The following is a 23,460-nucleotide window of genomic DNA, read 5'->3' on the forward strand; positions in this document are numbered from 1 at the left end:
AGACTCTATGTGCTACTTTATCGCGTATCTTCCCTTGCGAAAAAGATCCAGGCAATATGTACATATCTACATATCACTGTATAACATGAAATAGCTATGAGATATGTATAACATATATAGCATTGAATTCAAACGTACTAACGGTATCGTGTATATCACGCGTATCATATCCAAACAGGAGCTAGAGAAGCTCAAGAAGTAACGCGAACGTGTGGCGAATAGAAAGACAATGGAGAATGACAGAAGCGCGATGTGCAAGACCGAGCGAGAACCTGAAGGGATTTCGCGAGGCACGTTTCACCTTTGGAGTTTGCAGGTATACGCGCCGGCCTCTTGAAAGCACTGTCGAGTTCGTTCTGAAAGTCTCCCTCCGGTCGGAAGGAGGGGGATAGGAAGAGCGAAAGCTTCACTTCGGAGAGCTTAAACCGAAAACATAATCAAATCTCGCTGAGAGCCGCCGCGGTGCAAAGTTACTAATTGCTTAATTTCCCTCGCTCCACTCCAGTCTTCTTGTCTTCCAGCATCCTCCTTTACGAGGCGCTCCGCCTCTTTCTGTTTCTCGCCCCCTCGAAACTTGCCTTATTTTATCGAGCCCCATACCGTTGCCCTACCGCTTTCCCGTCCTCCATCATTCCGTCTTTGATACTATTGCGGCCCTACACTTTTCTCTATGCGCGCATTTTTTTTTCTTCCTCTACTTTTTAGCCTTTTCCTGCTCGCATAATTTTGAGCTTTTTAAAATAATAATCTGCTTAATTTAGCTACATATTATTTACTTGAAAATTTATCGAAACTTCTCGAAGTATTTAATAAAATATGCAAAATTTCGTATCGCGAATAAATGCATTTACGCACGGATTGAAACAGTTCTTTTGTGGAATATCATCGAGAAAAGAGTACAAGTCGCAGGAAGATAGCCGAAGGCAAGAGTCAGCACGTGGTACTTTCCTTCGTATAGAGGAAGGAAATTGTACGCGAGAAAGAAACGTTCTCGCCTGTCGTCAAATGTTATTCCCTACCTTTTCTCTTGGCTTCCTTTTCCCTATCGCACTTATTCTCTGTTTCATTCCGCACAAATTCGCCTCTTCTCGTATTGTATTATACGAGACTATTCCTCGAGAGCAAGCAGATTACACTATCTTATTCGTAAAGATAGGATACACGTACAAAAATATATGTGTAATACTAAATTATAATAAACAAATAAATAGATAATAGACGTTATTTTAATTTTCGAACTTTATTATTGCTTGCGAAATGACCGTTTTAAAAGATATGCACGTTGATATATTTCTTAAAACATAATCTTCTATAAACGGTGCAAATACTGTCATAATGGAGTTATCGCTTGCATTATTATAATAAACCGATAAGGACTCGACGGAAATAGTTGCTGCATGCCAAGTCGTTGTCAAGTTTACGATACGTGAAGTAAATCCGAAATGCAATCGATCTATTCAAAGGCAATGAGTTGTGCAAACGCGATTTTACATGCGAAATGAGCTTTAAAACCATCTGGCATGTCTCGCGAAAAGAAGAGTTTTCATCTCTTTCTCTCATTCTATTCACGAAATGAGGAAAAATTTAAAGGCGATCTCGAATATTCGTTCGTCCGTGTATGTATTTAATAGTATTTTTGACACTCAATACAAATGTGAAAGTCACCTAATTTAGACTCGGATATTATGATAAGTGCATTAATTGAATATATTTTACTTTCACAAATTAACAATTGGCAAAATAAAATGTGCTAATAAAACTATACATTTGTTAGATTTTTATACTTATTAATATCACGATTATATATATTCCACATATTTGCAAAATGCAATATATAGCTGTTTTTATAGAAATGTACCAAAATGCAACGAATAAAACATTAATAAATATTAAGCGTATATGACACATAAATATTTGCAGTTACAAAACGCCTAAAGACTTACAAATTACTACGCGGCTTTCAGAGGCCTTTATTAATGGCATGGCGTGACTACCTTTCCACTCGCACGAGCAAGCAACCGTAAAGTTCTACGGTCGGGTGAGGGAAAGTTAACGCAAATTTTCCACCTTAACGTTTGTCTTAAGAAGCACCTCGCGTTTCTTTCGTCGCAAAGGTACTACCGCACCATCGAATAAATTTCAAAACGCCGCGAGAGAAAGCATAGACGCGAATTCTTCCCGCAATGGTAATACTATCTCGAAATATACGAGGTAAAGCAGAACGTGAATTTTACCGCCGAGCTTTTCCTTAAAGCCGTCTTAAATTTCTTTTCGTAAGGGAAAGAACGCGTAAAGAAAATGAGGAGAGAAGAAACAGGCGTGACGAACAAAGAAAGTGAAATACAAAAAGCTGGAGAAGAGAGGAAAGAGAGAGAAAGAGAGACAGAGAGGGGGAAAAGGCAAAGTAATAGCTGCGGACCCTGCATCCGTGTACCATCTCTCCCACCCTCGATATACACGTTTCGAGGTACCAGAGTAATCGATCTGTCGGACGATACTCGTGCCAATGAATCGCTCGAGCGCGATTTCACGCGAAACGAGCTCCGAGACCACCCATCACTTCCCGACGGGAAAGGGAACCTTCGACCGTGCAGGTCACCTCCGGTGAAGGATGGTCCGTTCGATCGCGATAAAATGATCCCTCCACCCAGCTTTTGGCCGATTTAACAAATCGTCTCGGTCCGGCGCGAGACCCGGCTACGCCGAGAAAACGAAAAGGACGAAAAGCCGGGTTAGTTGTCGAGACGTTCCAGAGTTTCATCTCGGCGTGTATCGACCAATTTCGAACAGTCATTTACATCTTTTTTCTCGATTGTTCGCTGTTCGCCAGGAAGCGATAATTAATTCTGCTTTCGTAAAAGTCTTGCTTTTGCTCGATTGAAGGTAGTATCTCGATATCGCGTTTTGCGATTTTTTTCACGTGCGCGAAAGATATATTGCATTAAAGATATTTGCATTTTTTTCGGAACGAACGACTCAGTAAACAACGCCCAATCGATTTCTCCCAGATTATTTCTTTTGCAAAAAGCGGACGGTAAGTCTTTGAAAAACAGCAGTCATACTATGCGGGCGAAAATGTAATAAAAAAGACACTCGAAGAAGAAATAAATCTTCGATCCCTTTCACGACTCTTGATTCTCTCTTTTGGAGAGAAAAAAAAAAGGAAAAGCATATAGAATACGCGATGGTCATGTTCGAAATATACGAGATTTTCTTTGCCTCAAAAAAAAAAAAAAAAAAAAAAAAAATTTAGATCGACATCAAATTTGAAGACTTTTACATTATTTCTATATATATATTTCGTTTGTTGCATAAGCAGGATAAAGTTCAGTCAAAGCAATTCGAAAGGAGCCTCTTAAAAATTCAGACTTCGATAAAAGGAAATACTAGAAAGTATGTACTTTTAAACATGATGAGCGTTGAATCTTCTTCCTCTTATCTTCCTTTTATTTTCTTCTCTTCCTATACGAGATTATATTATATCAGGTCTACCGGAAAGTTCTGTCCGTTTTTGGAATAAAACAAAATACAAATTTTTATTACCGTCAATAAATTTTATTAGGTCTACCAATTGCCATTATTCGGAGAAGTATTGTCAGCAACTGGATAATTTAAATACAGCAGTCCAAGAAAAGAGGCCGGCGATGTTCAATAGGAAGAACATCATACTGCATCATGATAATGCCAGGCCACATGCTGCTTTGGATACTCGTCAAAAAATTGCAGAACTAGGCTGGAAAATTCTGTCGCATCCACCATATTCCCCGGACTTAGCACCCACCGACTATCACTTGTTTTTGTCCTTACAAAATTTTTTGAGGGGCAAAAAATTCAAAAATGAAGAAGATATCAAACAAGCACTGGTTCAATTTTTCGCATCAAAAGATAAAACATTTTTCGAAAAAGGGATATACAAATTGCCCTCACGCTGGCAAGAAATCATTAATAATAATGGCAATTACATTATTTAATAAAGTTTATTGACGGTAATAAAAATTTGTATTTTGTTTTATTCCAAAAACGGACAGAACTTTCCGGTAGACCTGATATATTACTAAGAAAGGTATCAAAGATATAATATATATAAAAATGTAATAGATGAAATGTCAAAGATCTAAATGTTTTTTCGCAGAGCTCTTTGCAAAGTATTTGTAGTAAATATATTTTAAAAATTCGATATATTTAGATTTTAAATATTTCACAAAAGAGCGCGACAAATTTTTATATCATAAACGTAATTTATAGCTCCTGTTATAATCAAGATTGTGATAGTCTTATGTTACAGATATCCAATTTGCATGCACAATACGAATATCGCATAACAATGCTGTTAGTAATGTAACCTATACTAACCTGGCGCATAAGCTATATCACATATATGTCAAAAACATTTGAGAAGATTAGTTGATATCATAAAATGAAAATATGCAGTTGCAGTATTTCCAATTTTTATCAATTTTCAGAATCTGTTATATGCATATATTATATTTTGATTATGGAAATAATTTAATTATAATTTATATGAGAAATTTTTGATAAAATCATTAAAGTCGTAAAAATCACATATAACATAAAAATAAATGCACAAAGTTATCTCCGTTCTTTTATTCCAGAGGAGCTAAAATAACCGGCAAGATAGTCCACTTTTACTACTCTGTTCATTCTCTCCGCGATCTTCTATTAAAAATTCGTGAGAATCCATTTAGCCGTAGAAATTAGAAAGTAGCCTTATCTCTCTTGCTTAGCTTTATATATTCCTAACAAGATAAAATTTTTAAGTCGCGAGAGAGATCTTCATAGAAGAAACTCTACGTAATTCTACAGAATTAAATTCTTTATTGTATTATTTTTTTTATTTGCAAGCTATTCTTATCAAAATAGTAAATAAAATTCAATCGCATAAATACTTTACTTATCAAACATTAATAAGTAAATTAATTATATGCATGCAACTTTAATAAATAATATTCAGCTGTTTTATATATTTAAAAAAACGTGCTTCTAGTAATGTAAACGATAAAATATATAAAATAAAAAAACGATAAAATATATAAATATATATAACTTTGTATAAAACGATCTGTAATCGACCGTGTAATTGCTTTTACATCTCTTTTAAGTTTACATTACATGCTACATTATGATCGTTAAAACGATACGACCGGTTGAATCACAGTCTTTTGAGAATTTTCATGTTTGGTGGACCGCGTCGCACGACTATAATCATAACGCGTCTTATCAGACTCGCTTAAGGTACGATAACTACAGGCAATATCGTTAGCGGGCGATACTTTTGGACCCGCGAAAGAGTCGTCGGGACACGCGGAAGCGAAAAGAGAAAAAAAACAGCAAGTTTTCAAGCGCCTGTTAGCCTTTACTACACTTGGCATTTGGCTCTTCGATGTAATCGGCGCCATTGAAAAGAGCGATTTATATCTCGTTATGTTCTACCGTGGGCAGGGAACACCCTTTGTTCGTGACCCGTGGGAAAAGTGGCCTCCTAAGGTACATTTCGTACCCCCTAATCTGCGTACTACGAGACGCTTTCTTATCTCGTGGTCCTTTTCTGCGTTTTCCTCCCCCTTCCCTTCCCTTCCCTTCCCCTTCCCCGGCGTCTGCTCGCGATCTTTGTCCGTCTTATTTCGCGTCTTTCTGTTTCACGGCCGTTTCCCGAAAGGATCGTCGAGAGACTCGAGGAATCCGCCTCTCGTTCCACAGCGAGAGAGAAACAAACGAAACTCGAGGAAATCGCCTTTGCTATAGTGACGCGCCTCCTATCTCCTCCTCCTCCTCCGTTTCCGTCCTTGCTCTTTTTGCCTCTCTTTGCTTCTCGCTTCTATGCGGCGAATTCGTTTTCCGCGGGGATGAAAGAAAAGCTCCGTGGCCATAGAGAGACGACCGGCACCAAAACGAGAAAATTTCTTTACAAATATATGTCTTTTGGGCTTACTCTTTCTATCTATAAGAGACTACGTTATATAAGCGTAGCAAAAAGATATCTCTCGCGAGCAATACACGGATGTTTATAATACATAATTCAAATAAATTTTATAGAATATACACATTTTTTAGATTTCATTTTGTAAAATATAATTACAGTGCTCTTTTTATATTTTGCAAATTATATTTTCACCTTTTCCTCACTTCTTAGTAAATTATTTCTAGCTATTTTATTTGTTTACCTTGTTGAAATTATGGTCGCAATTATCGCGAAACAAACTATAGTTCCGTACAACTGTAACGGGAAACGTGCAATCGTGAATGAAGACAGGAAAGAAAAGAAGCCGTTGTTTACACGACTTGCGAACCACGACGTTCTCGCCCTCGGAAGGAAACTCGATCCTTCCACGCCTCGATTCCGTTCTCCTTTGACCATTCGCTTTTACGTACGTACGACTTTCGTACAGGCGACCTCGCTGCAAACGAGTTTTCGAGTTCCTCCCTTGTGTATAAAGGGGATCGGGAAATTCCACAGGTTGTCCCTTCCACGGCAAATGTCTGTGTTTGTTCCTTTCGTTTGGTACGGACGCGCGCGCGCGCTTATCGGCGGTATCGCTGGCTCGAGGCAATGTCCGTTTGAGAAGATCAAGAAACCGGTCGTACGCTCGCGAAAATCCCATTTTCTCGACCGGCTCTTTGAATCCGAGCGGAGTGAACCATGAAGCTCTTTCAGCCCTCTGTATTTAAGACCATTGTAACCGTTGACCCGGCAGCTTAATTTGGTCGTCAGCTAAATCGCAATACCCACACGCGCCCTTTCTTTTTACGATTTGCGATTTACGATAAAACGCCACTCGGAAAAGCCGTTTGTGGTTCGTTCGTACGTTTTACTCGCTGTTCCGTAACGAGATATACTCGTGTAGTAAACGTATAAATTGATTCTCACGGTCTACATTTATATACAACTAACGCGTACTTTAACAATTTCGACGGCAACGTTATATCGAAATATAACGTATCGCGCGAGTTTTGTTATCGGAACCTCAAGCCAAGCAAAATAACATTCAACTCGATTCAACCTCATCTAACCTGGCGCGACAGGGGGCGAAAGGTGGGACGAGTTATCTCGCCGAGAATACCCGTAGGTGCTTCTTTCCTCCTCCTCCCCACCTGAAGAATTAAACGCACGCAGGTCTTATATGACAATTCTTGCGGCAACCACACAGTACACGGTCTTCTCGTATATATATATATATATATACATATATTCGCCGCTTCTAGAAGCGCGTTAAGTGCACGTAAGCAAATGCTTCCTCCCTCCTCTTTCTCGAAAGCGTCGTAAGGTTTACGTTTCGGCTCCTCCGTTTGCATTCCGTCGCGCGACTGAATATTCCACGAAAGAACCTCCCGGTCCACCCTCCCCCGGGTCCCGGATGTCGTTAGAAACCGCTGGGAAGAGAGACGTTTGAGAGACGACGCCGCGACAGAGAGTCGGGGGAGGCGCGTGCATAATTCAGTGGTAATGCCATGAGTTCATTCCGACCGCTCCCTGGCAATGGAGGAGTTGCGTATGGTCGGTCGAGCTCCATCAGTCCGGAACTTTCTGCTATTATTACTATTTGCCAGCCTCTCTCTCTCTCTCTCTCTCTCTCTCTCCTCTCGAGCACGTAGTCACATTTATGGCGATCGTCTCCGCCGTTAACGAACCATTTCGTCGCGGCGACAACGACCGGGGGGGGGGGGAATATTCGAGGCGAGCGTCCTCTCTTTAGATTATAGATAGCACGCGTTGATGTTTCGAAGGACGCGAACGTTGATTGCCTCGCTTGAAAAGCAATTTCAGAACCACGAATTACGAACTGAATTACGAGCTCGTTAAGTGCGGTATTGTATATATAATTTCTTTTTTCCAAAAATATACCGACAGAATTTAGAAAACACACAACGTTATATAAAATATTTAAAATTTTACTAATTATAGCAGGCTATATAAATCGAGGACGATTATGAGAATTTCGACAAAATAACCGAGCGACTCGTCCTCTAGCTAAGAAACCGGATCTCGGTTTGGGGGGAAGGGGGAGAGAATATCCGACGGAAAACAGGAAGCTACTATTACAGCAAACCGATAACCAAACGAGCTCTCGTCCGTAGCAGGCTATTGAGATGCGCTCGATGTAAATCGTTAATTTAAGAGGAGAGAACTAGTTTAACTTAAATATTGACTCGACTGAGTTAACGGGGGACTGGCTTAGAGGCGGGTACGGTCGCGTATGTACTTTGCCTTGCATGAACGAGACTACGCACCGTGCAAAGAGGAACTCGCCGCCGTCGACGTCGTACGCGAGTTAGGACGAACGAGAGGAAAGCTGAAACAGACGAGACAGCCGACGACATACATAAGTTGAAGAGGAAGCCGCGGACGAGAAAAGAGAGAACGTCGCGAGAGAGCTGTCGGAAACGCGTAAAGGGGAAAAGGGGCCGGTGGTAGCAGTCAGTCTGACGAGGCGACTGCACGGCAAACATTTATAGTTGCCAAAGCCTCGAGAGACTTCCATATTGTTGTTACTACTTAACCGCTACTTGTTACTATTACTCACGGCATCGTTAGCACCGTCGAGAACTGTTTCCCCAATTAAAGCATGCGAACGCGCAACTGCTCGTTGAATACGGGAATTGTGTTAATATAAAGAAGATAACACACATTTCGTCAGCGTGTATATGTGTGCAATTTATCATCATTATCGAGACTCGAATGTTGACTAAGTTTAAATTATAATAGTTTAACCGAAGACAGCAACGTGAATCAAGTGTGTACGGCTATAATTCTTACGATCCTCCTCATTAAAAATAAAAAAATAAAATTTTCTAATGAAAGAAATTAATAAGATCAATTAAAACGTGTACGAAAAGTCGCGTACATTATTTGTCAGATTATTGTATCACTGAGTTTATATAAATCAATCTTTCATACTCTAAATAATTTTAAAACAACTGCTTTATAACAAAACGACATAAAAACGAAATAGAAAAATAAAAATTCAAACAAAGGGGAGGGAGGGAGATAAAGTTAAAGTAAGTCTATAATAACGGCAAAACGATTCTTCAACGCCGCATCGTGAGACTAATTTACGCCATATGAATCGCTGTACCATTTGTGTGCTCGCTCAGAATCATCTTCAACCGCCCTAGGAGAAGTCCCGCGAGGGCGCGTATATATACACGGGGCAACGCGTATAATTGCATGCCGCAATAACGCACACGGTACGAGGTCTGCGGTGCGGCTTATTCTAATAATCGTGCCCGTCTGAAATTAAAGTCCGGGTTGTAATTAACGTCGCGTCGCGCGCGGTCACGGAATATATACGAATAATCGCCATAAAATTACGGAGAGTTTACGCGAGAACGACGCGACGTAGAGAGAAAAGGATCGTCCGAGAGGGAGACGAGAACGTACGGGGGCGAAAGAAAAGATGGCAAGAACCCCTCCCATTTTGACTGACCAAGGGTAAAGGGACGATGACGACTGAATTTAATAAGTCGTGATGCCGGCTCGCCATTCTTTGGCGCGCCTTCTGCCACTGAATTCCGCTTTATTTTCCAGCCGTTTTCCCACGACTTTACGGCATGGAAATACCACGTGGATATGTAGAAACCCGTTCCAGCTCTCTGGGACAAATGCGGTTGACGCGACCTAGTTCGACATACGAGGAAGGAATTACCTACACGGCGCGAAATAATTCGCGGAGCGACGTGGAAGCGAGACAATGGCGACATTGGTGTAATAGCGTACGCGACCGCTAAAATTGCAGTCGGCGCAAAAATTCCAGTACAACTATTTTCTCACTTGTAGAAAAAAGGGGAAGATATCCAGTTACATAATTAACATAGCGAGATTAAAAGTAAAATTAAATAGACTACCATAAGACAACTCTAATAATAGATAAAATGTAATTTTATGAGCTTTATTATGTGATATGCCGTCGAAGCTGCCGGAAAAAAACGTTCTTACTTTGCATATTAAAATATTTCAAAGATTCTTTAAATCTTTGTAGATCGGACATATACACGCAATTCGAGAAAAGTTTTGAGTTTTATCAATAATTAAAAAATAAAAAAAATTGCCGCGGTAAGGGTACTTCTCGATATATTGCATCATTCCTATGATAATACATCTCTGTGTGCTGAAGATAACGAGAAACCACGCAGGTGGAAAAGAAATGATCGAAACTCAATCGACGTGTAAGTCAGTAGCGTGGAAAGTTGAGATATACAGAGCAAAATAAAGAAAAAATAAAGAAAAAGTAATAATGCAGCATTCTCCCAAGACCGTTTCATTCATCTCCAATCTGTTGACAACATTCGCGAATATACAAAAATATATATAAAAACAATTTTAAAAAATGCAGAAAGATCTCCCGTATTAGAAATTCATCACCGTGCTTCCCATTTAAATAAACGCTAACGACGAGATTACTCTCCACGTTTCTCGTGACCCAATTTCGCCGCGATCCATCAAAAACTTGCGAAACTTTCTGAAAGGAAATAAAGTACGCGCGGTAGTATGAAAAATTATTGCGCGGAAGAGAGACTTTACTAGTGGAAATATACTATGTCGCGTTTGAATATATCGCGTTTCGTTTAAATTTTTCTTTGACGAAAATCTGCCTAATTCGTGACGCGATACGGCTTTAGGACAAAATTCAATATCCGCTCTAATTCACTTTAAACATTATTTCGACATGCGTCACGTATTTGCAAATGTACATATAAATAGTCAAAAAATTTTAATCCCAAACGTCGTACTTTTATATATGTATAATATTTATAACAAGCTACAAATATTTTTTTCAGCGTTTCTAAAAATCAAATATCTCTTACGTTTTCATGCGTAGCAATATGAACAATTTTTCATATGATGTAACATAATTGTTTGTGTTTGCTTAGCTAAATACAAAATTATTTTTTGAACTATGTAAAAAGAGTATCATATAGTATGAATTTTGTTGCAAGCACACAGTACTTCAAAAATTGAACGCGTATGTGAAAAAACAAGAAAATTATAAAGCTTAAATTTTTTACACATTGTTACTTTTTCATTACAAATATCTCTATATTGAAATATGAAAATTTTTATATGAATATATATTTGTATGCGTTATCTAAATAATTAATATTATTCTAGCTACGAGGACGTCGCGTGAACAAAATGCCAAATTCGAAGAATTACGTCTCGTCAATTTATAGCGTATTTGTTAGAGAAAATTGTGAAAAATACAAATGCCTATACAAGTCAAATATATTCAGTTGATCGTAAATCTGCCACGAGCAAATAGATTGACGTAATTTGCATTGCACGAAAAACTCGTGCGCTCTCGCACAGTACGCGATCTGACATATTTTATTTAAATATCCGCTTGTACTCATATACACATACACGTGCATATTCAGAGAAAATTGACGCGAATATTGTTGTCGATAATATGCAGGCAAGCTGATAAAATAATTACAATTGTTATCTATTTTGCAATTAATATTTTATAATATTAGTTTCAATTTAAAAATTTATCATATATTGTTACTAATATGTAAATAATCACAAAAATAGTATGAAAATTCCGCGAGTATAATACGTGACTGATATTTAACGTGGTAAAGTACGACCTTTTTTTTTCAATTCTATTCGAACATTTGTGGAGCGAGACAGAGATCAGTTTTCCTCACTCGTTCTCAAAAGTTTATCATTTGTACAACGTGTGCGTGTATGTCACTTTTGCAGTAGAAGCACGGAAGCGTTGGATGACGAAACTACCTCCCTAGCGAAATTCTTTTTATACCGACGACCGTAATCTCATAGCTTTTCTCCTCGTCTCTTTTTTTCTTTCCTTTTTTTTTTTATTATAGTATGCAAGGGGAAAAGCAACGATAAAAATATGGAAATAAATGTGATACCAAATCGTTCAAATCGAATGCTGCAATTTTTCTATGGAATATCTATGGAATTATTATCATTATTTATCACATATGTGATGTCGAATAAGAATAAATTATAACAGAGTATAATTTTCTCATTTAATTTTATTATATGCTGCTCTATTCCAATTTAAAAATTTACAAAATTTTTGAATAAATATTTATTAGGAAGCCGTGCAAAATGAGAAACACAAAATTTCAATTTTTATAAATTTCGGTTCTTTTTTTAGAATTAAGTAAAAATTAAAAACTGACAGGTAAATTGAAGAGTATACATAGTAGCGGGATTAAAGGTTTTATATTTTCAATTTTTTCCAAACGCATGTATTTCAAGATATTTTTTTATCTGTGATGTAAATTTTTAATGAAAATTATTTTCATAAAAAGAAAAAAGTAATAATAGTAAAAGAGAAGAAAAAATAGAGACGAAAAGAAATATAATAATATAAAGAAATAAGATGGATAATGCATACCAATATTTATTGCACGATAATTTCTCTGGAGGATTAATCCGTATCAGATTACGATTCCTGGATGTTTTCCTCGTCGATGCATTTTGATACACTGGCATTGCTGGATCACACTCGCGATGACACACGCGAAATACGTAGGATAATGACGCGATAAATATTCTTCTTATATAAATTAACTGTCAAATTGTTATTTATACTTTTGGACATATTACACATCGAGTTCTGCATTTTATTAATTTTTCTCATCGATTATATTCCCATTGTCTTTTCAGTCTTTCTTAAAATAAAATAAACGAGTTCGTCGGACGAACATTTTCACGCGCACTAAAATAATTCCCGAGGTCGTCGCGGACGACGCGCTGTCGACCAGGTGGCACTTCTCGTTCCGAGAATCGGCCTTATTCCGAGAATCGCTCCGGAAATTTCCGAGAATCGGCGCGCGATAAACATGGCGGACGGACACTTCGCGCCAACCGTTACACGAATACCGTAGGCACACACATACAAGCGGGATCTCCTTGGATGCTCCCTTCGATGATTTTCGATGCTTTTCATCATTCCGGATGATGAACGACACTCGCTATACTCCGTCGCACGAACGAATGCTACGAAAAACGCGAAAGAGCGTACGTTACAAACACATTCTTTAGGGGATGTGCGCAAAGGGCGCGGGGGAGGGCGTGTATGTTTATTATTTATTACTATCGAGAGACGTATGTACCTCAATCACACGAGCCAGTTATATACACTGAGACAATCGTCCGTCGTTATATTCTTCACTTTCGACATTTATTCTTACGCGAAATTCGATCGACATGGATAAAAAGATACGAGAACGCGGAGCGAACGGGAACACGACTAGTCACTAGTGTCGCGCGATACCAACTGATCGGCGAATGAGACAAGTTCGGTCGCGTGAGACGCGTCTACCTTCACGCGTCGCGCGACAAAAAAAAAATAAATACAGAGAGACGTATTTATTTCGATCGCACGGGATCAATTAATACACGGAGACGACCGTTGTTACGTTCTTCACTTTCGACACTTGTTCTTACGCGAAATTCGATGGACACGGGTAAAAAGATACTCTTCGTCGAACGAACGAATGCTACGAAAAACGCGAAGGATGCGTAGAAAACACATCCTTTGGGGGACGTGCGCGAAGGACGCGGGGGGAAGGGCGTGTACGTTCACGACTATCGAGAGACGTATTTATCACAATCACGCGAGCCAGTTATATACACTGAGACAATCGTCGTTACCGACCGTTATATTCTTTACTTTCGATACTTGCTCTTACGCGAACTTCGGTCGCGCGCGCGCGAGACGGATAAAAAGATACGGGAACGCGACTACTCACTGGCGTCGCGCGATACCAACTGATCGGAAAATAAGACAAGTTCGGTCGCGTAAGACGCGTCTACCTTCACGCGTCGCGCGACAAAAAAAAATAACAAATACAGAGAGACGTATTTATGTCAATCGCGTCCGTCGTTACGTTCCATATATTCGATACTCATTCTTCCCCAGAATTCGATCGAGACAAATAAAAAAATATAAGAACGCGCCTAACATGCTTTCTTGTCCCCGCGATGCAAAAAAAATCCTTAGCACGATATATACTTGGATTAATAAAAATATTATTAGAATAGTTATAGTAAATTATAGCAAAAATGATAATTATTGAGATGTGATGTAATTACATGTACTAATAATTGAATTTATTGTATAATTGCCTAATAATATATCTATTGCATAAATCAGAATTAGATTATTATTCGGTATACAACGTAAATATAATTATAAATTATTTTCATTTTTTTGACTGAAAATATATAAATGTGCTTATATTTATATTTATAAATAATTATTAAACTATTTGAATCTACATATCACGCGCAAATTCGTATCTAAAATAAATTTTTGAATTACTGTTATTTTTTTATATAACACAATCGCAATATAATATTATATTATTATATATTATTTATCATAAAATTATATATAATAATGTTATTCTTATAAAAATAATCAATCATGTGAATCATGATATCCTTACTACATTAGATTTTCATAGTTACGTTATCACCTTTTATTTTTATGTACAGAGAATAAATTTTTGTAAAAACCAGAGGGGAAATTAAACAAAAGAGATATTTAAATGATCGTACTCTCTCTGACTGCAACGATGCGCGAAAAGCCCTTATTCACCGATGAAAACGTAATGAAACCGTATATCGAGCTCGTTGCACGTGAAACAGCATTAAGCAATAACCGGCAGGCCGTGCATCTATCGCGTGCAACGTCAAACGTCATCCCCCGCATAAAGCGGGACCGCCACCCTCCTCGTCGGGCCGCCCTCGTCGGCCAAGCTCGTCAGGAGGTTCGATTCCAGCACGACCGTTGATTTGCGCTAAAAATGCGTTGCCGGCGGCGTTCACGATTGACCGGATAACGCTGTCCCCAATTACAGTCTCGCTCGTGGCGGTGACGCGGAACATAATCGGCTTGACGTTGGTAGCGCGATGTAAAATGCTTGTTGCCCCAACGGTGGCTAATGACGAGCTCATCTTCGCAGCCACGGACCAAAGTTATTTCGCGCGATGGTATCGCGTAATAACGTCCGTGTATCAACTCGATCTTTGCGGAGGACGTGCTTTCCATTTTCGTCTCCCGTAACAAAATCAAGTTATAAGTTTGTCAACGCTTTATAGAGAAATTATTTAATTGCGAACTTGATGTTTTAAGATTGCAATGTCTAGAGATTAATAACTTGTCAGTTGCATGAGCGAGTGAAAATTAAAGAGTCTCTTTAAAGTTTCAAGAATACAAATATATAAGAAAATTAAATTTTCTTTATCATTCGAGATATATATATATATAGTTCAACATTTAACGCTGTAATATTCATGTTACTGTATTTATATAGTATATAATCTGAATTTTTGCATTAATTAATAATTGAGATAACACGACATTTTTTCAGCTTTTTTAATGACATAATGTGAAAAATCCAGTAACATTTTTAATGCTTCTCTACATAAGTGCTTTCCAGGATGCCGTTTCGCTTCGATAGCGTAACGGTACGATCGAACCTATTGTTGCGTGAAACAATATTAAGCAATAATCAATCAACTGTATAGAAGCATCGTACGAACATCAATCGCCTCGATTCTACCTGTCGTATCTTTCTTATAGAGTAAAGGAGATTGTCAATCAAACATAAATTATTCACAATAAAAAGGATTTAGTATTTAATTAGCGCTAAAAATACAAAAATAGAAAAAATCTGAACTTTTAAACAAAAATGTCGAGATTCTATAAAATGAAATTTTAATATTATACATACATGAGTACATTTTTTGCAAAATACGTAGCAAGAAAAATTTGATTTTAAAGTATTATGGCTAGAGAAATATATAGGTGAGGAAAAAGGACAATGCAGAAATGATTGCGTATCGGATAAGGCAGCTTCAAGAGGTTAAACTTCTCATACAAACACAAATATGTGAAAGAGACGCATTTGATCGAAGAGAAATACGATCCTGATGCGTAACTCCCGAACGTAGCTGCTGGTCGGAGAGGTTTCATCAGTCACCTGTCACTACCCTTACGAGTCGCCATCTTCAACCCTTTTCACCCCGGGCACCCATCAACCTCATGCCCGCGCCTCATCCCACGAACATAAAACAGCTTAGTGAAACGCTGTACAAGTTCGAAAAGCATCGGTATATATTCCCTTGGCAACTCAATTTACAGTTATCGTAAAGAGGAGGAAATATCAACCGAATGTCAGTAGCGGAAATAGCGTACTCGGAAAGTATTCACAGAACACTCGGCAAGTTTATTCAGAGAATACACTATGTAATCTTATCGTTTCGACAGAATTGTCATTTTTATTCGCCGCGCGATTGACGATAGATCTTTTTTTCGATGCTTTGTTACATTTACGCAATATTGTAATCATAAATTATCAAAATAGCAATTTGGTTTATCGAGAAGCATAGAAATATTGGCGGTATTGTTTTGGCGATGACATTTATTTTCATTTGGAACGAATGTAACGTGTGGCGTACAGGAGAAAATAAACGATGCAACATCGCGATGTAAATGGAAAAAGACGAGATGTATCGAGTATTTGTGATGAAAAAAACATTCTGAATTTTTCAACTTCGCAACCGTTTCCAGCATTACTACAGTTCTGTCTTCTGTCCCGAAATAGCGAACGTATCGATGCGCGACTTATTGTTGAAAATAAATATTGTCAAAAATCATAGGATAAATATCATATCGTCCAACTTTCTAATAAAGGGATATTCTCGATAAAGGAATAGCTATATGAGTAAACGCGAAGGATGAATAAGGAAGGGAATAAAATCAAGATAAAAGTCTCTGTAGTAAGAAAGACAAGTTTCAGGTTAAAAGTAATCAAGATAAGCTATTGCCTTCGCTATGTGCACATGGATTTTAAAACCGATTTTTTTTTTCTTTCGTTATTTCGTCCGACGATCGATGGGCTTCGGAATTTTCTGATTGCACTTTCCGCGGGCAAGTTGTATCAACGCCGACTAATGAAAAATATCCCTCAAAGCGGCTTGCGTGGATATTAATGCGCTTTCATTTTAAATATTACTTTCAATCTTTTCGCTACAAATCTGACTAAAATCTTTCCGCCAATGTTACATCATGCGTTTTAATACATGATATGAATAAATGAAAACTGATTCAAAAGGAACGATAAGAATTGAAAAAAAAAATCAAAGAGAAAAAATTTGAAAATAATATCGATATTTTTTGACGCTCTTAGATTTAACCAAAATGTAGATATCCCATCACATTTAATCTATGATTTTAAAATGATTATAGATCATTTTTTATCGATCTAATAGAAAATCGAGATTTCGATTTCTCCACATGTGATACACGATCTGTCTGATAAAAATCTTACATTCGCGGAATTGAATAGTTGAAACGGGATTTGGCTATCTGCCGACGAGATCGGTAGCAAAGGCACGGAAAAAGCGAGCGTGAATATTTAAAACGACAAACGATTCGTTTTACTCCCGTCGCGCGGTGCTTAAATGCCGTCGTCGTCGTCGTCCTCGTCGCCAGAAAGCTCCAACGAGAGCGTCCTATCGAAAATATCCAACGTGCGCACATTCGAGCACGCTATAGTGCGTGCACATAGTGCACCGCAATTCGTTAGTGGCAATTGGCGCATCGAATTTTCCTTTTTATTTTTTAATTTGCTGTCTCACCGAGATGCCCTCTCCTCTCGTCCTCCCATCCCCGCGATGGTGGTGGCCGCGCTCTTTTCATTTCGTTCCGCGATTTATGGAGCGCGTCGCGCTCGCTGGCGGGCTAGCTGACCCCGCAAAGAGCGTGATTTACAAGCGAATCATAATCGACGAGAAATCGATATAATTTATCGCGAAATAACGAAACGGAGTAACTCATCCGCCCGCACTTGTCGACCATCGCGGCACACGGTCCGTTTCCACTTCCTTTGTGACGCGACCCGCCTGCCGAAATGTATACGAGAATAGTGCTTTTCACTCGACACGATAACTCGACGTTCGTGCAAATATCGAAAAGGCAAGCCGTATGTTTCGACTTTGCTGGGAGTTAAGTATTTGGCTCTGTATGGTGTTGTTTGCGCTACGTCAGCATGATATTCGTAAACGAAGTTGCTTGATGTATGACGTTATGCACTGATGAATATGAGGTTTAGAGCACACAGTAATGTACAAAATTATCGTCACTTTACCCATGTAAATTTATTATAAATTTAAAGTCGCGGAAACTAATGAATAAACTTTGGCTTTTCCACTCAGTTGCAAAAAAAAAAGAATATTTAATTTCGAATTGTAAACAACAACTTTAAGCAACTAGAATTACGGCTAACTTTATCCATAACGTTTGCTGCATAAACATGCATCTGAATTTATTTAATATACAAATAGAGAGAGAGAGAGAGAGAGAGAAAAGAAAACAGAGAATACATTATTATTGATAATTCTACGTATTATTTACATCAATATTAAATTATTGATTATATTTTCTTTTATTAACAAGAATATTCGATATATTCTATCACAATTCAAAATTATATATACTTATATGTTTAAGTTAAGCCGGATACGTGAGCGTGTCGTGAATCGAAAACTCAGCCATTAATTACAATAGCTAGAGATACACGCGGATATATTGAAAATTGGATTGATTTAGTGTCAAATTCAGGTTTGCGGCCGTAGTCAATTTAGGATAGCGCAGATTATGTAAATGTAGAGAATATTAATAATACAGTACTGCAATCTTGACAGCTCAGCAGTACCGTACATACATTTATATATGTACACAAGCATTTATCATTTAAATCTACATTAAGATTTCTGTCTTGGTGCTTTATCTGTTCATTCCCTGTAAGGCATTACTATAAATCATTTTCTTAAAAATAATGCTCATTTTCTCACAATACACAATTGATAATTCTGATGACAAATTTCAAACATGATATTATTTTACATACATGAAATATTATACGACATTAATAATCATTGGACATACATGCGAGTAAAAAAAGACTTATAAAAATAATTTCTTTTTTTTATGTATAAAATTATATAAAATTATAATTAAAATATTCTCCAAATTATATTAGTGATACTTAAAGCATAAATGCGTAATTGTCATTGCATTACAAAGCGTTCAGCAATAATTAAAGAAAGCTTTTAGCGCGATTTTGCAAAGCGAGACTGATGTAAAGCGGAGTTTTACGAGCTCAATTGCGCATAAAAATTTAATTACTTTATTCCGTTTTCAAGCGTGTAATACGGCAAGAATTCGAAAAATTGAGACGCGCAATCCGGACGCACGCGCGCGACGTTATTTTATTAAAAGATATTAAAACGTAAAGCGCACGTCGCGCCGCCGAGTGTCTTTAACGAGCGTTACTCGACTATTAAAGCTGAATTAACGGCGCACCTGCCCGTCCTGATAATCGCAAGTCCATTTATGATAATCGACGGCTCGCTAAAATTTCATTCGCTCTTCCATTTAACCGCGCAGTTAAACGAGATAATTAACTTGTAATCGCCTCGGGGCCAGGGCTCGATTCACGTCTCTCTATCGCGCTTCTTAATTGGACAAAATCTCTCTATATTTTTTTAATAAATTCCAGTGATTGGCGTATCGATCGCCTATGCAAATACTGGATGGCCGTTGAATTTCTAATATTCGCTCTCCAGAAGCAATACTTGCTTCGCAATACTTGGGCTCGACGACTGATCGTACAATTTGAATAAGCGGTTTCCTCCAATGCCTACTCGAACGCGGTTCTTTACCCCTCGGTGTATCTCCTTCTCTCTCTCTCTCTCTCTCTCTCTCTCTCTCTCTCTACCTCTTCGTACTTTTTGTCCGCGCCGAGCACTTTCGCCGTTTCCACTTTTACCAAATACCGTTCACACTTTTACACTTCCTCTTTTCCCTTTCGCCATTCCATTCCCCCTCGCCCTTGGCGCAGCCTCGCGAAACACGTACGCGCACTCGTTTCGGGCGTTAACGGAAGTCGATTCGGGACTAACGAGCAGACGATCCAATTATAGAATTTTCATCCGGACACATTTGCCAGGCGCGTCGAAGCCTGCTTTTGTATAGTTAAAGCGGACACTTTCGCATCGCGCTCGATCGGGTATTAACCGGAGTGTTTAGTCGATCGATCCCGATGGCCAGCGAGGTGGTACGCGAAAAATTACTGGGCGACTGGCAGATTACGGCGATCATCGACTGGCGCGATATACCAGAATTCCAACATTTGTATGAAAAAAACGATTTATCCCGTTTCATTTTTAATCCCACGGAATACGCTGTTTCTCAACGGCGAGCGCGTTCAGTTTTCGTTTGCGTGTGGATCGCATCAATATTTGCGAAAAACATTTTCCAGCGGAATATAAATCGAACGAAACACAATGTGAAAGAGTTAATAACTCAACGCGCGTGGCATCAAGGCACACAGGGCTCCCTTTTGTGATTCATACACATGCGACCATGTTATCATCTGTCGTTAATAAACAATACAAATAATTAAAAAAACACTTTGTATTGAAAAAATAAAATAAAAAAAAAAGATAGAATATTAAAGCGCGACGAATATCGTTTCACTGCGTGCTCTCCGAAACAAGCTCAAGATTAAACTTCCAGCAACGACGCGTCGTTGGTTACCTTCCTATCGAATTTTCTACGAAACGCAGTAAGGAATATATACGCTGGTTAGCATGGAGATCCAAGCAGTGCACAGGCAACATGTGCGACGTCGTCTAATCTAGCAGATATTTTCCGCAAGCACGAGAACCTGCATGAGGGACAACGAATGGGATCAGGAAGGCGCTGACCCCTTTGCGTCCATATTCAATTTGCATTTAAATATCTACCACCTGAGATTTTACAACGAGGTAGTTCTCGTTCGCGAATAGGTAATCTTCAGATAATCGATATAGGTTGCATGCAATATACATATACAAATATGTATATGAAGAGATATATGTATAATCATTTTCTTGGATGCTTTTTTTTAATTACACTAATTGTCTCGTACAGTGTATGTTAACTTTAAGCCATATTAAATATAAAATTGCATCTTATGCAAGTTATAAATCGAATATTGATACATTATTGCGTTTTATGTAATAATATTAGATTTATAATTTGCATAAAATGCAATTTTATATTTAATATGGCTTAAAGTTAACATAACTGATCCCATTCGTTGTGTATTGGATATGATACATAACCTGTCTTAGATAATAAATAATCCTATTTTCAGTATAATTTCTATTTAAAATTATATCTATATTCTTTTATACAGAGTCGCATTTTTTATGATAATATAAAATATATTTTTTATGTATTTTTTTTATATCTCTCTCATCTTATAATTATAGAATATTATAAGAATATGTCGGTTTATACGGATATTTTTTTATATATTAACTCAAAAATCTTAAAATCTTTAACGAAAATCTTTCTTGGTACCGTGTCAATGCTCGGACGAAGAGAACACAAGTCTAAAATGGAATTTCCCTTGAACGTTGCAGGATTTCCTTTTCGAAAATAGCACGCGGCCGATTAAACGCGCGTTTAGGGTGAATCCACTTACGAAACACTTCTCGTGAAACGCCTTCGAGTCGTAACACCTGCAGGATTAACCTTTCGAAGGCGGTTCGCTTAATACAGGAAAGTGAGCAGCTTATTTCGTAAATGAAAATTCTTCGCGTAGAGAGCTTGAGGAAAAGCTCAAAGGCGATTTTATTTCGTATTTCCTTGGTTTTCACGAATTTCAGTCTGTAATGTAATCGTACATTTTCAACCATGCGAAACCGCGGCAAGGATAAACGTGGACATTGTATTCAAATTACTTAATCAAATTGGAACGCGAGACAAGATTTCGTTATCAAAAAATTTTATGCTCGAAATTTGCATACTTGATTTTTTGCAGCCGAAACCTCATTTTCCAACGGGTAGAGCAATCAGTCAAATAATTTCTCTCACGCGCGTATTTATCTCGAGCGTGGCTTTGTATGGATGTGTGTGTGTGTATGTGTTGCAATGTCGTCAATCGTTAGCTGAAGATAAAGTCACAACAAATAACCCGGTGCTGATCAATAGCGATGGCATAGTCGATATGTAGCACTAATTTCGGCTCAGAAAAATCTCATTTTTTATTGGATGATGCGATGCGGTTTATCGGCGCGTTCCGAGCCTCGCCAGGATGATGAACGCGACCGAATTTACAAATTTGACTAGTCCGAACAGAGCGCGTGATCCAATCAAAAAATCAAATTGGCTATCGCCATCATTTATCTCTTGAACAAACGAAACACGTTTGCGATTGGTAGCTCCTCGCTGATCACGGAAAAATATTGTGCAGTATATATATTCGCCATTGGATCCGAGCCTCGGCACGACAATAATAACAAAGCTTCAGAGAGATCGCGAATATTAGTCATAACGATATACATCCATAACGAAAATAAAATAAAGCATCTCGTAATTGAAAATTTAACAGAACGCCAGGAAACATTTAACAATAATGTGTGTATCGTGTATTTCAAAAATGGATGTTTTAAATTACGTACGTCTTTCACATAAATTTGTAATATTGGAAAAACATTCAAACAAACAAACAAAAAATATATTAAAGAATGATATTTACGTATCGATAACTTTCAACTCGTGTACTTCGAATAACGAATAAATGATCGCTATTGAATGAAAGCTATCGGCTCGTAGAGAGAAAATAACACCTCTGTGTACCATGAATAGTCGCAATAATAGTTCCATCAGGACATAAAATCGCAAAAGAGTAGTAATCTCGGTTAGTAACGGCGCTCCAAAATCGTTATGTAAATGTAATTTTACGGTTCAACAATTTATATTCGCGAATTATCAATTCGAATAATAAGAGAATAATACCAATATGATCTTAATATCTTGTTTTCGAGACAACAGAAAGAAAAGGAAGAAAATAAATGGAAGAAAACCACGATGTGCGAGAGTCTCGAGCACCCTCGTAATTTTCAACAAAGAGATATAAATGAAAATCAGTAAAGCAGGATTTTGATGTCCCTCCTCGATGAAGCGTCATTGCGATAATGTTCAACGCATGACAGACAGACATGCTCTATCCAGCATGAGGTAAAATAGTGAAAGGGGTAAAGTGACGTCGACGGGGCGCGGGGGAGGGGAGGTTGGGGAGTAGTTGTAACAGGATTCCGGTATCGGAGGGTAATTTCACGGTTCGACGCGCAGCCGACTAACCGTCCGACCGCTGGACACACATTTGTACCAATCGCACGTGTATATAGTTGGCATATCCCCTCGTGTGTGGTTATGTCCCGGCGCACACGGTGCTCCGAAGTGCGTATACACGGATGGAGACCCGTTTAGAGTTCGGTAGGCCTCCCCCTGGTCGCGTTTAATATCGGTGCACGAGGTCGTCGCTCGCGGCGCTATGTTTACGTAGTTCGCAAAGCCGCGAAACCATAAAGTTTCCGAACGGCTATGCGAGCGAGGGGGG

At 38.3% G+C, this 23,460-nt stretch overlaps 1 protein-coding gene and 1 long non-coding RNA gene across 3 annotated transcripts in view; one reads left to right on the forward strand and one right to left on the reverse strand.

Moving 5' to 3' along the window:
- The window catches only part of LOC115232842, a 92,540-nt gene that overhangs the window by 42,013 nt on the left and 27,067 nt on the right, over nt 1-23,460 (forward strand). The gene's annotated exons all lie outside the window — the stretch shown is intronic.
- The window catches only part of LOC115232839 (ubiquitin-related modifier 1), a 162,889-nt gene that overhangs the window by 25,655 nt on the left and 113,774 nt on the right, over nt 1-23,460 (reverse strand). The gene's annotated exons all lie outside the window — the stretch shown is intronic.

This window comes from Formica exsecta, unplaced genomic scaffold (genome assembly GCF_003651465.1).
Source record: "Formica exsecta isolate Colony F162 unplaced genomic scaffold, ASM365146v1 scaffold15, whole genome shotgun sequence".
Classification (NCBI taxonomy): domain Eukaryota; kingdom Metazoa; phylum Arthropoda; class Insecta; order Hymenoptera; family Formicidae; genus Formica; species Formica exsecta.